General features: G+C 55.7%; 1 long non-coding RNA gene across 2 annotated transcripts; it reads right to left on the bottom strand.

Annotated features, from left to right (window-relative positions):
- Window positions 1–1,256: 1,256 nt before the first annotated feature.
- LOC121816713 (uncharacterized) lies at window positions 1,257–5,417 on the bottom strand. Of its 2 annotated transcripts, XR_009596545.1 has the most exons (3): window positions 5,392–5,417; window positions 2,231–5,277; window positions 1,257–1,449 (listed from the first exon to the last, which is right to left on the bottom strand). It is a non-coding gene; the product is annotated as an uncharacterized LOC121816713 (long non-coding RNA). The 2 variants fall into 2 exon arrangements; XR_009596544.1 differs by having other exon boundaries at window positions 1,257–5,277.
- Window positions 5,418–11,678: the final 6,261 nt, after the last annotated feature.

The raw sequence follows: 11,678 nt of genomic DNA, 5'->3' as shown, positions 1-11,678 counted from the left end.
AATTCTTTTAAGTGTAGCTGGACCTCCTCACATTCTCACTTTCTCTTTCTGCCCATTGGGTGCAGATGACAACAGGGACCTAAATAATGGTAGAGCCTCGAAACAGAGGGAGCGTGGGTCCTCTGATGACTGTGTGGAGGAAGCCACATATGGACTGGAGCATGCCTCTCAACCTTATATGTGAAAGGAGCATACTTCCAGCACGTGGGCATCATCAGAGAGCGAGTGGTCTGCACTGGCTAACGTATCCCATTGCACCAGTGCGTAGACTCTCAGGTCTTCTCTGTTGCAGCTGGCAGTGGGGGTGGCATTTGTCAGGGTCTTTCCCTTGCAGTAGGGGTTGAATCTCTAACACTGATCCCATCTTCCACTTAGGTAAATTGAGGTTGACCATCAGAGGTGTCTCGGCAGCCATGAATGCATTCATCAAAAGTCAGTGATGAGTCACATGCCAAAAGTCAATGATTGTCAACAGGCCAAGCCAGTCCTAGGCTCTCAGGGCACAAGGTAAATGTGATGCATTCCTGCCCAGGGGCTGAGGGCATAGACCTGTGGCCACGTGATAATGATCACCACGGGGAGGGACACAGTGGGGGCACGAACACCTGGCAGGTAGAGCCCAGATCCAGGAGGGATTTGTCCTGTCTAAGAGGCTGGGAAGACTCTACCTAGCAGTGGCAGGTAACTGGGACAGCCCTGAAAAGAGGAGGGAGAGGTTAGGAAAAGAAGGGGAGGGAGGGAGAAATTCCAAAAAAGGAGAAGGGCTCATGCAAAAGCAAGGCATGTGAAAGGGCTGAGTTGTTTGGGAAGTAGTGATGGAGACAAAGTATCCTCAGGACCAAGTTAAAGACAGGGTTGGTGGGGGGTGGGGAAGGCATCACTGGGACCAGATCACAGAGAGCCTGAGTCCAGCATGAATGTTGGAAGGCTATGAGGAATGGAATGACACCATCCTTACCATCCTCATCCCAGGGTTTCCACCTGGAAAATATTTCACGTACTGTGATAGAAGAGCTGAGTACTCTGCTGACGCAGCAAACCTGTGGGGCAGGTTCTCTAGGATCCCATTTTGCAGATGACAGAATGAAGGTTCCAAGCATTTAAAAACTTGCCCAATGCCACCCAGTTGTAGGGCTGGGATTTGGACTCACTAGAACATAAGCTTCCTACTTCATTTAGGTTACTGCTGTAGCACAGACTCAGACCGCAAATATTTGGGGGGCAGTGGTGAATGAATAAATCTAATTCCAAAACTCTACAGCGCTGATCAGACTTTTTATTTAGAAAGATGCCCTTGGCTCTAGCGGGATGGAGAACAGAGGCGGCAAAGCCAGCAAGAAGGTCTGGCAGCGCCCCGGGAGAGGTTGGACCAGCACAGCAGTAGAGGAGATGGTAGTGATGTAGAAGAGCTGGGTGGGCAGACTCTGTGGGCCAATCAGGTAATAGGAGCTGCAATTTATTGAGGATAATAAGATGAGATGGTTGGATGGCATCACTAACTCGACGGACATTGAGTTTGACTAAGCTCCAGGAGCTGGTGATGGACAGGGAAGCCTGGTGTGCTGCAGTCCATGGGGTCGCAAAGAGTCGGTTGGACATGACTGAGCAACTGAACTGAACTGAATAGGAGCTACAATTACTAAGTGTCCAGCCCTGTCCTAAGCACTTCACCAGCATGAACTCAATATCTCTTCCCCACAGGCCCGTGAATAGGGGGATCTCCTTAGCTCCATTTCACAGATGAGTAAACTGAGGCACAGAGAGATGAAAGGTCACGGATCTAGTAAATGAGGGTGTGGCACACCAGGGTCAGAGCTCTGTGCAGGGAGGAGGAGGGGCAGGAGAGGAGGCAAGGGCGGCTCCCAGGTTTCTCGAGGAGTGACTGGGGCAATTAAGACCAGCCGGCAGCAAGCCAGGGGACTGTCCGGCTTCCTGGCAGGGCCAGCATTCTGGGTGGCTGTGTTTCTCTGCGGGCCCCTGAGGTCACTCTGGAGGAAGCCGTGTATGGGACTACAGATGACTCCACCCAGCGCTCAACCCCAGCAGAGATGACTGCTGCCGGGCCCTGATGATGCTCACGGCCTCGAGGGGCCAGGCTTGCAGAAGCAGGGGCCTGGGCGGGCAGGGGCTGAGCCCTGACAATGGGGGGGCCAACCCCAGCTTCCCACTTTCTCCATATTGCCAACAAGTGACCAGCCCCCCCCACCAAAGCCCCCTTTGGACACCTGACCTTTGCCCCTCCTGGCCGAGGCTGTGGTGCCTGAGCTGGGAGTCAGGATGTGGGGGCTCAGGCCATGTGGAAGGAAAGGGCTGGGGCTGAGGAGCCAGGGAAGGACAAGGTCCAGCTTGGTGTCCCTCCCGTGAGCAGAGACCTGCAGCCACCACATGGCCCCAGGCAGCAGAGGAAACAGGAGGCTTCTCAAAATAGACCAGGAGCGTGCAGCTCGGCGGCATTTCCCTGCTCCCACCATCTGGCCGAGCCTGGGCAGGAAGAGAGGCAGGGGGTTGGGGGGGCGGGGGGCAGGGTGTGGGGGAAGCGGCGCGTGGATGGGCTCCCCCGAGCCAGGCAGACAGACGCCCACCATCACCCAGCGCCTCTCCCTGCCAGGTTGGCCCTTCCTCTTCTGTGGACTCTCATGACAGGGGTGCCAAGGCAAGGACATTGCCACACAGGAAATGAGGCAGGTGCAGCTCAGAGAGGTGAAGCCACTGGGCCAAGGCTACACAGCTGGCAAACGGCAGAGCTGAGTGGGTCTGAGTCCCGGGCGGAGGCACGAGGCAGCCTGCCCACCCCGGAACCTGCTAGGAGTCTCCTGCCTGTTGGCTCAATCTCTGCTTAGACCAGCTCCCCTTGAAAGCCAAGTTCATAAGGACCCGCCTGGTGGCACTGGCCTGCCTGCGCTGGGCGGGCCAGGGCAAAGGGAGGCTCGATGCCGAAGAATGGTAGGGGCGCGGTGGGCAGACCCTGCTAGGGTTCTGCAGGGGAGGAAGGCGGGGCCCCCGCAGAGCCTTGAGGCTCTCCCATGCTGGGTGGTTTCCTCAGGATCGCTCAGCCCAGAGCGTTCGATCCCCTTCCAGCCCCAAAGAAGCGGCCCGCACAGGCCTCTCCCACCATCACCGTCACAACCTGCCCGCCTGGAGGCACCGTTACACCCGCTCCTCTCAACTGCCTCGAGGGGGTGGACAGGGTCGGGCAACTCCTCCTCGTTTTAACCGAGGGTCCTGAGGCTCAGAGAGGTGAAGGGGTGTCTCTGAAATGAGGCAGCCAGACAGGACTTCAGTCTGTGGCGTTCACTCAGTCGCTCAGCAAGCATTTGCTGGATGCAAGCTGTGTCTGGGGATACTTCTGGGGCCACGCACTCAGGGAATGGAGACGCCTACTCCAGGGCTCTTTCCTTGGCCCCTGACTTCTTCTTGCACTTGCAGCGAGGAAGGTGGAAGGGGTGGCGGTGTCTTGCTTCCAGCGCTGGCCCAGCAGGGTGGGTGGTGAGGGTGGGGTTGTTGGGTGTCACCATGAGGCCGCTCCGCCCCGACACTCAGCCCAGAGTAAGGCCCACAGAGCCCAAGGTTGGCACTGAACTACGCAACCCAGTGAGCCGACCTGGGGCCGGTCTGAACGCCCAGAGGCCTGGAGGTGGGCTGAAGGCAAAAGTGGACTCAAGTCTTCCACGAAAAAGTGCTGGAGTGAAGGAAGGAAATGAGGGGGAGATGGAAGGAAGAGGGGAATGAGGCAAGAAGAGAAAAGAAGGGAGAAAAAGACAGAAAAGCAAGGATGACTGAGAGAGCCTCTTCGTGAGAAGAGGGGAGAAGAGGACAGAAACCATGACCTGGAACTGAAAGCCCAGTTCTGAAACCTAAAGAAGCCTGAGTCTTGCTCTCCCATCTTCTCCCCAGAGCTGTGACCGCCCCAAGCTTCCTGGAACCCAAGCGACAGGTATAACAGGGAATGTGGGTGGGGCGCACCAGGGAGGGCTTCCTGGAGGAGGGGAGCCAGGACCCAGGTGATGGAGATGAGCGTGGAGGCTGTGGCTAGCGGCTGGTGGCAGCCTCTGCATGTACCTGCATCCTGTGGTTGTGTCCCTTCTCTGCGGGCTTCCCTTTTAACGAGAAGTCTAGGCGAAGGCCAACCTGGTTACGATCTTCCTCCCAGCTTTAAGGCTGCTGAGAGAGCTGGAACTGGGCGTCACTGGGCTCCAGGGCCAGCTCCTGAAGCAAATAGCACCAGGCCCTGTGTACCTACCTGCCTGGGGACCCGCTGGTGAACTACAGATCCTGGTCTTGTGGAGCGCCGTCTGATGGGAGAGACCAACCCTGTGCACAGTGAGCCCCTTCACTGAGGGGCCCTGAGCCACGAGGAGGGCAGACAGGGGGCCTCTGAAAAATAGGGGCTTCAGGCAAACCCAAGTGAGGCTCCCTACCCTCCAGCAAAGGCTTGGCTTCCCTGAGCCCTTTCCAGGCCCGCCCAGAAGCTGGGAGTCCCAGGGGCGCCTGTATTTTCACCAGGCAGGTGGGAGCGGGAGAGAAGTTTTGATCGGGATTTGGTTGACGCCTTCCGGTCCTCTCCCGAGTCACTCTGATTGGGATTTGGGGACTTCCTGAAAAAACAAAACAAAACAAAACAAAACAAAACAAAAAACCCACACTCATGGAAGCCAAAAATTCATCATTAGAGACATTTGGGAAGAGGAGGTGTTATAAGTTATTTCACCTCCCCAAGCCTCAGTTTCCTCCTCTGTAAAATGGGAATAAGCACAGTACCTACCACACAAGGTGAAGATGAGATAAGGCAACATACATAAAGCCCTTAGCTGACTCTGTGGCTTTTAGAAAACATCCAGCGGTTGTTACCTGTTATGATTCATTATTGCTATTCTGTCTTCTTTAAGATTATCCACACAACACCAACTCTGTACCGAGCCTTGTACTTGGCACTGCAACCACGAAGAGGAATGAGACAGTCCCTGGGCTCCAGGAGTTCATAGTCAAGTACACAGGGCAGGCTAAAGTCAGCAGGCAGTTGTTCACATATTAGTATGAAGCAGCTTCATAAACCATTTGTCTTTGAAAGGGGGAAGGTTGTGAGATCAAGTCTGTAGGGGAGAGAGGCTCACACCGTGGAAAACACTTGCCTGCGCCTAGAACATCAGGGGAATTCATCCATCCTGTTTTGTCGTATTGGGATCAGATAGAGAGCTGACCTCTGGGACAGAAACCAGGGAAATCAGCTTCCAGGCAGATTCTTCCAGATTTTGCTGATCCTTGGCCCAAGGAAGTTCCCTGCAGGAGGTGGGGGAGCGGGAAGGCATCCGCCTAAAGTGCCAGAAAGGAAAAATCTTCTGGGCCTGCCAAAAGCACATCATTGTTCCCACCATACCCCAGCCTCAGACCCACCTCCGCAGGGACCGCCGCCCTGCCTTGGCCTTGAACTTGGGAACGCTGGCTTCTCTGCATTCTGTTTGCTTGGGAGGAGCTTCGGGGCCTATTCTGGGAAGTTGGCTCGAACTCCTCATGCGCTGTGTTCCCAGCTCCTCCCCTAGACGGGGACAGATACTGCACAGGGCCTGGGCCACCTCCATTGTCTGCGAGGAGGCTGGGTTCAGAGGCAGGCAGAGCGGGCCTGGGAACGTGGGCGGTGGAGTGGGGAGGCTGGGTGGGCTGGTGACCCAGATATCACTTCCTGTCCCGCTTCCCTCCATTCCCAGACACCAGCTGGGGCTGGACACAGGCCGCAGGCCAGCAGGGAACCGACAGTCTTCCCGTCGCTGTGAAGCCAAGACTCAAGTCTCGCTCTAGCCTGGAGTCGGGCGTCCTGGAGCCCACCTGGACCCCGCCTGGACGGCGCTCCCAAGGCCTTTCTGATGGAGGCGAGGAGTGTGTCCACCAGGTCCACCGCCCCCACCTCCGCTTCGGCACAGGAACAAACTGAGCCCGGGGTGCAGCTGAGACCTGACGAAAGTGACACGGTGGGTTGGTGGCAGGGGTCGCATCCAGGCCCAGGGCTTCTGACTCCACGTTGCCAGGAAGTTCAGGATAAATGCAGGCGTGAATGAACAAATGTATGAAAATCCTGAGGCCTGTGCCCCTGCCACGGTGACAGGGGAAATGAAGAATCCATCAGACAGCTCTTCATGAGGAATCGAGAGGACCAGGACCCTAGAGAGAGGGATGCAGGTCCGGCAGTGCCCACACAGTGCCAGTTCTTGGAGTGGGGGCACCCCTAGAACTTATTTAGCTCTTCCGGGATGGGAGTGGTGAGGGAACTCTTTCCTTCATTTAGTTAGCAGAAGTTTATTGGGGGAATCGCAAATGCTGGGGGCCTCCCAGGTGGCGCTAATGGTAAAGAATCCTCCTGACAAAGCAGAAGACATGGTTTCGATCCCTCGGTCGGGAAGATCTCCTGGAGGAGCAAGTGGCAACCCACTCCAGTATTCTTGCCTGGAAAATTCCATGGACAGAGGAGTCTGAGGGGCTACAGTCCATGGGGCCTCAGAGAGTCAGACGTGACTGATCAACTGAGCACACACCTAACAGCATTTGCTGGCCATGAAGTTTTCCCAGCAAACCCTTCAGACAAGGTCCCTGCACTTGGAGAGACAATCAAATGACCAGCCAGCAAAGGAGCGAGGGGTGACCAATGGCAACGCCCATGTGGCGGGAGCAGACAGGGTTGGGATGCACTTGACAGAAAGGAGGGTTTGGAGGGCTTTGCCTCTCTGAAGAGGTGGCATTTAGGCTGAGCCCACGGAAAGAGAAGGGACCAGCCTGGTGGAGCTCTGGAGAAAGGGCTGTTCCAGGCAGAAGAAACAGCAGGTGCAAAGGCCCTGAGGTCAGCATGATCTCAGCATTGTCACCAAAAAAGATAAAAGGCCACGACAGGTGGCTGGAACTCCATGAGGGAGCGGGGCGGGGTGGGGGTGGGGGAGGTACCAAAAAGGTCTGTGAGGTGGGCCAGGTCACACAGGGTTTTGTGACCAGGGTGTGAAGCTTGGGTCTTATTCTGAAAGCACCAGGGATCCAGGGAACGGTTATAAATCAGGAGGGTTGATGGGATCCAATTTATGTGTTAGGAACATATTTTACTCTGAATGGGCTTCCCCAGTGTCTCAGATGGTAAAGACTCCGCCTGCAGTGCAGGAGACCCGGTTTCAATCCCTGGGTCGGGAAGATGCCCTGGAGAAGGGAATAGCAGCTACCCATTCCAGAATTCTTGCTTGGAGAATCCCATGGACAGAGGAGCCTGGGGTCGCAAAGAGTCAGACGTGACTGAGCGAGTAACACTCGCACTTCCAACACTTTACTCTGAATAAAGGGCGGATGGGGACGAGATGGGAGAGAGGGGGGCAGCAGGGAGACTGGCTAGGAGGCTGTGCAGCGATCAGGCTGAGCGATGCTGTCACCCGGAGGGAGGCAGTGTGGATGGTAAAAGAAGCGGGCTGCCTGAAGAGAGCTATAGGGAACAGGAGTGACAGCCCCTGAAGGAGTTGCTGACTGAGCGAGGGAGAGACAAGGCTGCTTTCCGGCTTTAGTGACCAGACAGATGGCGTTTCGTAAGCCTGGGGGAGAGCGAAACGAAGTGCTTGGCTTCAGACAAGTTAAGTTAGAGACGCCTTTAGACGTCCAAGGGAGATGTGAAGGAGACAGCTGGATGTTCACAGCAATGACAAGAATCCTGATACTCATACATGCTTTGTGTTCTATTTCCTGTTTGCCGTGTGTCTCCCCACCAGGCTTCGCCCTGCAAGGGCAGGAGCTGAGCCTGGCTTTGCTCCTAACCCTGTTCTCAGCCCTGAGGCCGGTGCTGGGCTGGAGCCTGGTGGGCGGGGAGGTAGGGAAGTGCTCAGTAAATATTTATAAAATAAACTGAACAGAGAGAGGCTGCTGGGTGTGTAGCCTGTCTGGTGGGTGGGAGCTGGAAATCGAGGGCCCTCCCCCGCCCCAAGAGAGACCCTGCCCGAGGAAAACAGTCCAGGTTGATCCCCTGGGAAACTCGGGTGGGTAGCTGGGTGTGTAGCCTCTCTCTTCTGGGTGGGAGCTGGAAATCGAGGGCCCCCCGAGACAGACCCTGCCCGAGGAAACTGTCCAGGTTGACCCCCTGGGAAACTCAGCTGCTGGCTTCCAGCTTTCCTATCTCTCACTGTGGTCTCCTTCCCTCCTGCCAACTTCCTGCCAGGAAACACAGCACCCCCAGGCATAAATCATTAACTAGCACCACCTCTTAGGCAGGCCTGCGCTTCGGTTCCCAAAGCACTTTCCTGCCATTATCTTGAGTGGTCTTCAGACGACCATGGGAGGTGGGCAGAGGCAGGCCCACTTGATGGCTGCTCCCCCCAGGAAACAGGGAAGAAGTGTTTAGGGCCTCACTGGCAGGACCGAAACTCACGGAGTCTGGGGGCGTGTTCTGTTCTCCTGGGATATTGCCCTGAAAACAGAAAGGCAGAGGATCCCCTGAAAAGACTCTGGCTGGTGGCGCTGCAGGCTTTGTGACCACTGAAAAGCGTGCAGGGCTGCGGGGGTACCCTTGGGGACCCGCTCCACAGAGCCACTCCCCATTTTAAACAGGGGCCGTGGGACAGCCGGCCTCCCTCCATGTTGCTCCATGTCCACAGCCCAGGCTCCCCCTCTTCTGAGGACGATGCCCACCAGGGGTCCTTTCCAGCCTCCTCCGCAGAGTCACCCATGTTCCCAGGCTCACTCTGCCGCCCCCTGAGCCAAGCTTCCCTGCAGGCCACGGAGGTGGCCCAGGCCCCATGTGGTATCTGTGTCCCCATCCGTGGGAGGAGGCTGGAAAGAACCTACTGTGCTGCCTTGGCCAACTCCCTTTTTTCTCCCTGGGCCTCAGTTTTCCCATCTGACGAATGGGAAGTTGGATGAAACTGGATGGGTCCCTGGCACCCATCTTTGAGTCTCTCTCTCTGATCCGAAGGTCCCTGGACCTCAGCTTCGAGTGATCCCCGGAGTGTGAGCTGAAGGCTTTGCCCCACCCCCACATCCCCCCAATGCCCCTGCCCCCGGGTCACCCCTCTGGTGCCCCTTGCCTGGTGCCAGGTGGTCCCCCAGGGGTCCCTCCCATCCCCAAGCAGCCTCCACTCGGTCCAGCAGACACGTGCCACCTGCTCTCCACATCGAAGGCTCATGGCCCAGGCTTGGAACAACTTCCCTCAGTTGGGCAAGGCTGTGACAGGAAGGGGACAAGACCTGACCCCTGCTTGGAAAGCCAGTTGTGCAACACAGCCCTGTGAGGGGAGGCACGTGACCGACGGGAACGGCTGCCGGAAGGAGCCAGGGCCTTCTTTGAAATGAATATCTTGGCAAGATCGAAGGAGAAAAGGTCCTTTTGGACGCCACTGACTCTGGGTCACTGCTAATGCATTCAGAGCCTGGCCGTGGCGCCGTGTCCCAGCCGCATCCCCGAACACGGAGCCTTGCTGGGTCACTGTCACATGGGACGTGGGGAGCTGCAGGAACATATAATATAAGCTACCCTTCCGGCTTCTGCACACCCAAACCTCTTGTTTGTACTTACAAGCAGTCTAAAGCTGCAGTACATTCCTCTGGGCATCCTCTTCCAAGGCAAGCGAGCTGCATATTTTTAGTAACAAGCGAAAGTCTTTTGTATCGAGCCTAATAGATAAAGTAGATGATGTCTTTGGATGCTAGTGGGGGTGGAATAGGTATAGGAGAGTTTAATGGTGAAACAGATTTTTTTTCCCCCTTATAATGTAAGGTGTTTCTGAAGATGATGAAATATTGACATCATTGTTTGGAATAAGTGCATGATAATGGCTGTGTGTGTTAGACACCTACCTACCATGCGCCAGAAACAGGGCTCAGAATCAGATTTTTTTTTTTAAACTTCTTTCAGGGATTAAAGGCATTAAAATATTCTTTTCCCCCTTGAATCCATTTTCGCTGCTTTTGCCTTTCAGAGAACTTTTTGTATCTAAACATTCACTGTACTGGCATAAAGTTGTTTATAACATTCCCTTCCTCGTTTGATGTCTGCAGAATCTCTAGCTATGTCTACTCTCATTCCACATACGGATCATTTGTGTTCTTTCTTCTTCTTCGTTTCACAGGTGAGGAAACTGAGGTTCCAGGAGATAACGGGTCGCCCGGGCGATAGTGGGTTAAGAAGCTGGAATCCAAACCACATCTGATTCTCCTTGCTTCCACGAGGCCCTTTGTGATTATCTTTAAGCACAACATTTAATGGGTGATTTACAAGTGGCCCAGGCATGACACCTCCATCTGCTCGGTGTGTTCCTTAAAAAGTTACTCCTGCTCCTTTGCATCCCCTCGTGATCTCAGGCCGCCGCGTGCCCTGCGCCCTCCATCTCCCCAGCGGCCCAGAGCGTGTCCTGTCTCTGTACCGCCTCCCTCCCTCTGCTCAGCATCTGAAAGAATTCCCAGCCCTGTCACTCTCTTCTCTCCCCTTCATAGCGGTGGCCAACACCCAAACGGACCCTATACGCCGACTTGGCGGTCGTCCCTCTCCCCAGCTAAGATGGACACTCACGTAGGCAAGGACCACATCCCCCGTTCCAGGCACATAGAAAGTGCGCGACAGATATTTCTAGATGAGTGAATTAAGTGAAAGCGATGAAATTCTGCTCTTCAGTCCCCCTCTTGATATCGTGGGGAATGCCGCCCACCTTCAGGGTGACCTGGGGGGTGGTACCCACTGCTCTGCATCCTACCCCTGCTTTCTCCCTCCCATTCCACAGCCCAGATCCCGAATCACTGCCTGGCTGCGCCCTGCACACACATCTTCTCAGAGCTGGCTCCGGGGGTTCCTAACCATGCCAGGCGGGACTTACAGGCCCGCCAGTAACCCCAAGGCCAAGTCCAGACCAGAGACCCAGACCCCTGGCTCCCAGACCCCTAGAACAGAGTTCAGGCTACTGTGCGCCTGGTCCAGGCCAGAGCCCTGGGGACAGATGTTCTCAGAAGGGGCATCTTTACTCCCTCCCCCATGCCAGAGCTGCGTGCACACCTGTGCACCCACATACACACACACACACAAGAGCAACAAGGGTAAAGAAGCCGATAGTTTACAGTGGTGATAAGCTGTTTGAAACAAAATGTTTAGGAAGTGGTCGAGAGGGTCTTGGGATGGGAGAGGCCGGTGAGATGAGTGGTCCTGGGAAGGCCTCTCTGAGGGAGATGAAGAGGAAAGGTAGGGCAGCTGAGGGCACCATCCGCCACCCACAGCTCCCTGGGCACCGTCATTCAGGCTCTGTCACCTGTGAATCGGGAAGGGGCGTTGTTGGAGCCCCCCAGGCCCACCCACCATCCCCATTTCTGCTCCCGTGAGCTGTCTACATCACCAGCGTTAACCAAAGCTTTCCCAACAAATGCACTGTGGCTACTCCACACCTTCAAAGCCACAAACAGACCAAGACCCAGCGACCAGCCCTCTTCTTTCAGCATCCCGGCAGGGAGAATATGTTGACTGGACATGAAGAGAGAAAAGGAGATGGTGAGGGTGTCCCCACAGGGAGAGGGGCTGTGGCTGAGGAAAGCCAGCCTCCCTCCCTCAATATTTTCATCCACAGGCACCAAAGCTGCACCGTCCCACACCCGGGCATTCAGCCAAGACGTCAGGCTCATGAGCAAAGGGTCCCCAGGGCTTAGCTGCTGGGCTGGCCTCCTGGACCTCAGAAGGCAAAGTTCCCAGA

Source organism: Ovis aries, chromosome 15 (genome assembly GCF_016772045.2).
Source record: "Ovis aries strain OAR_USU_Benz2616 breed Rambouillet chromosome 15, ARS-UI_Ramb_v3.0, whole genome shotgun sequence".
In the NCBI taxonomy this organism is placed as follows: domain Eukaryota; kingdom Metazoa; phylum Chordata; class Mammalia; order Artiodactyla; family Bovidae; genus Ovis; species Ovis aries.
Note: the sequence above shows the minus strand (reverse complement) of the source record. Positions and strands in the feature narration are given on the sequence as shown.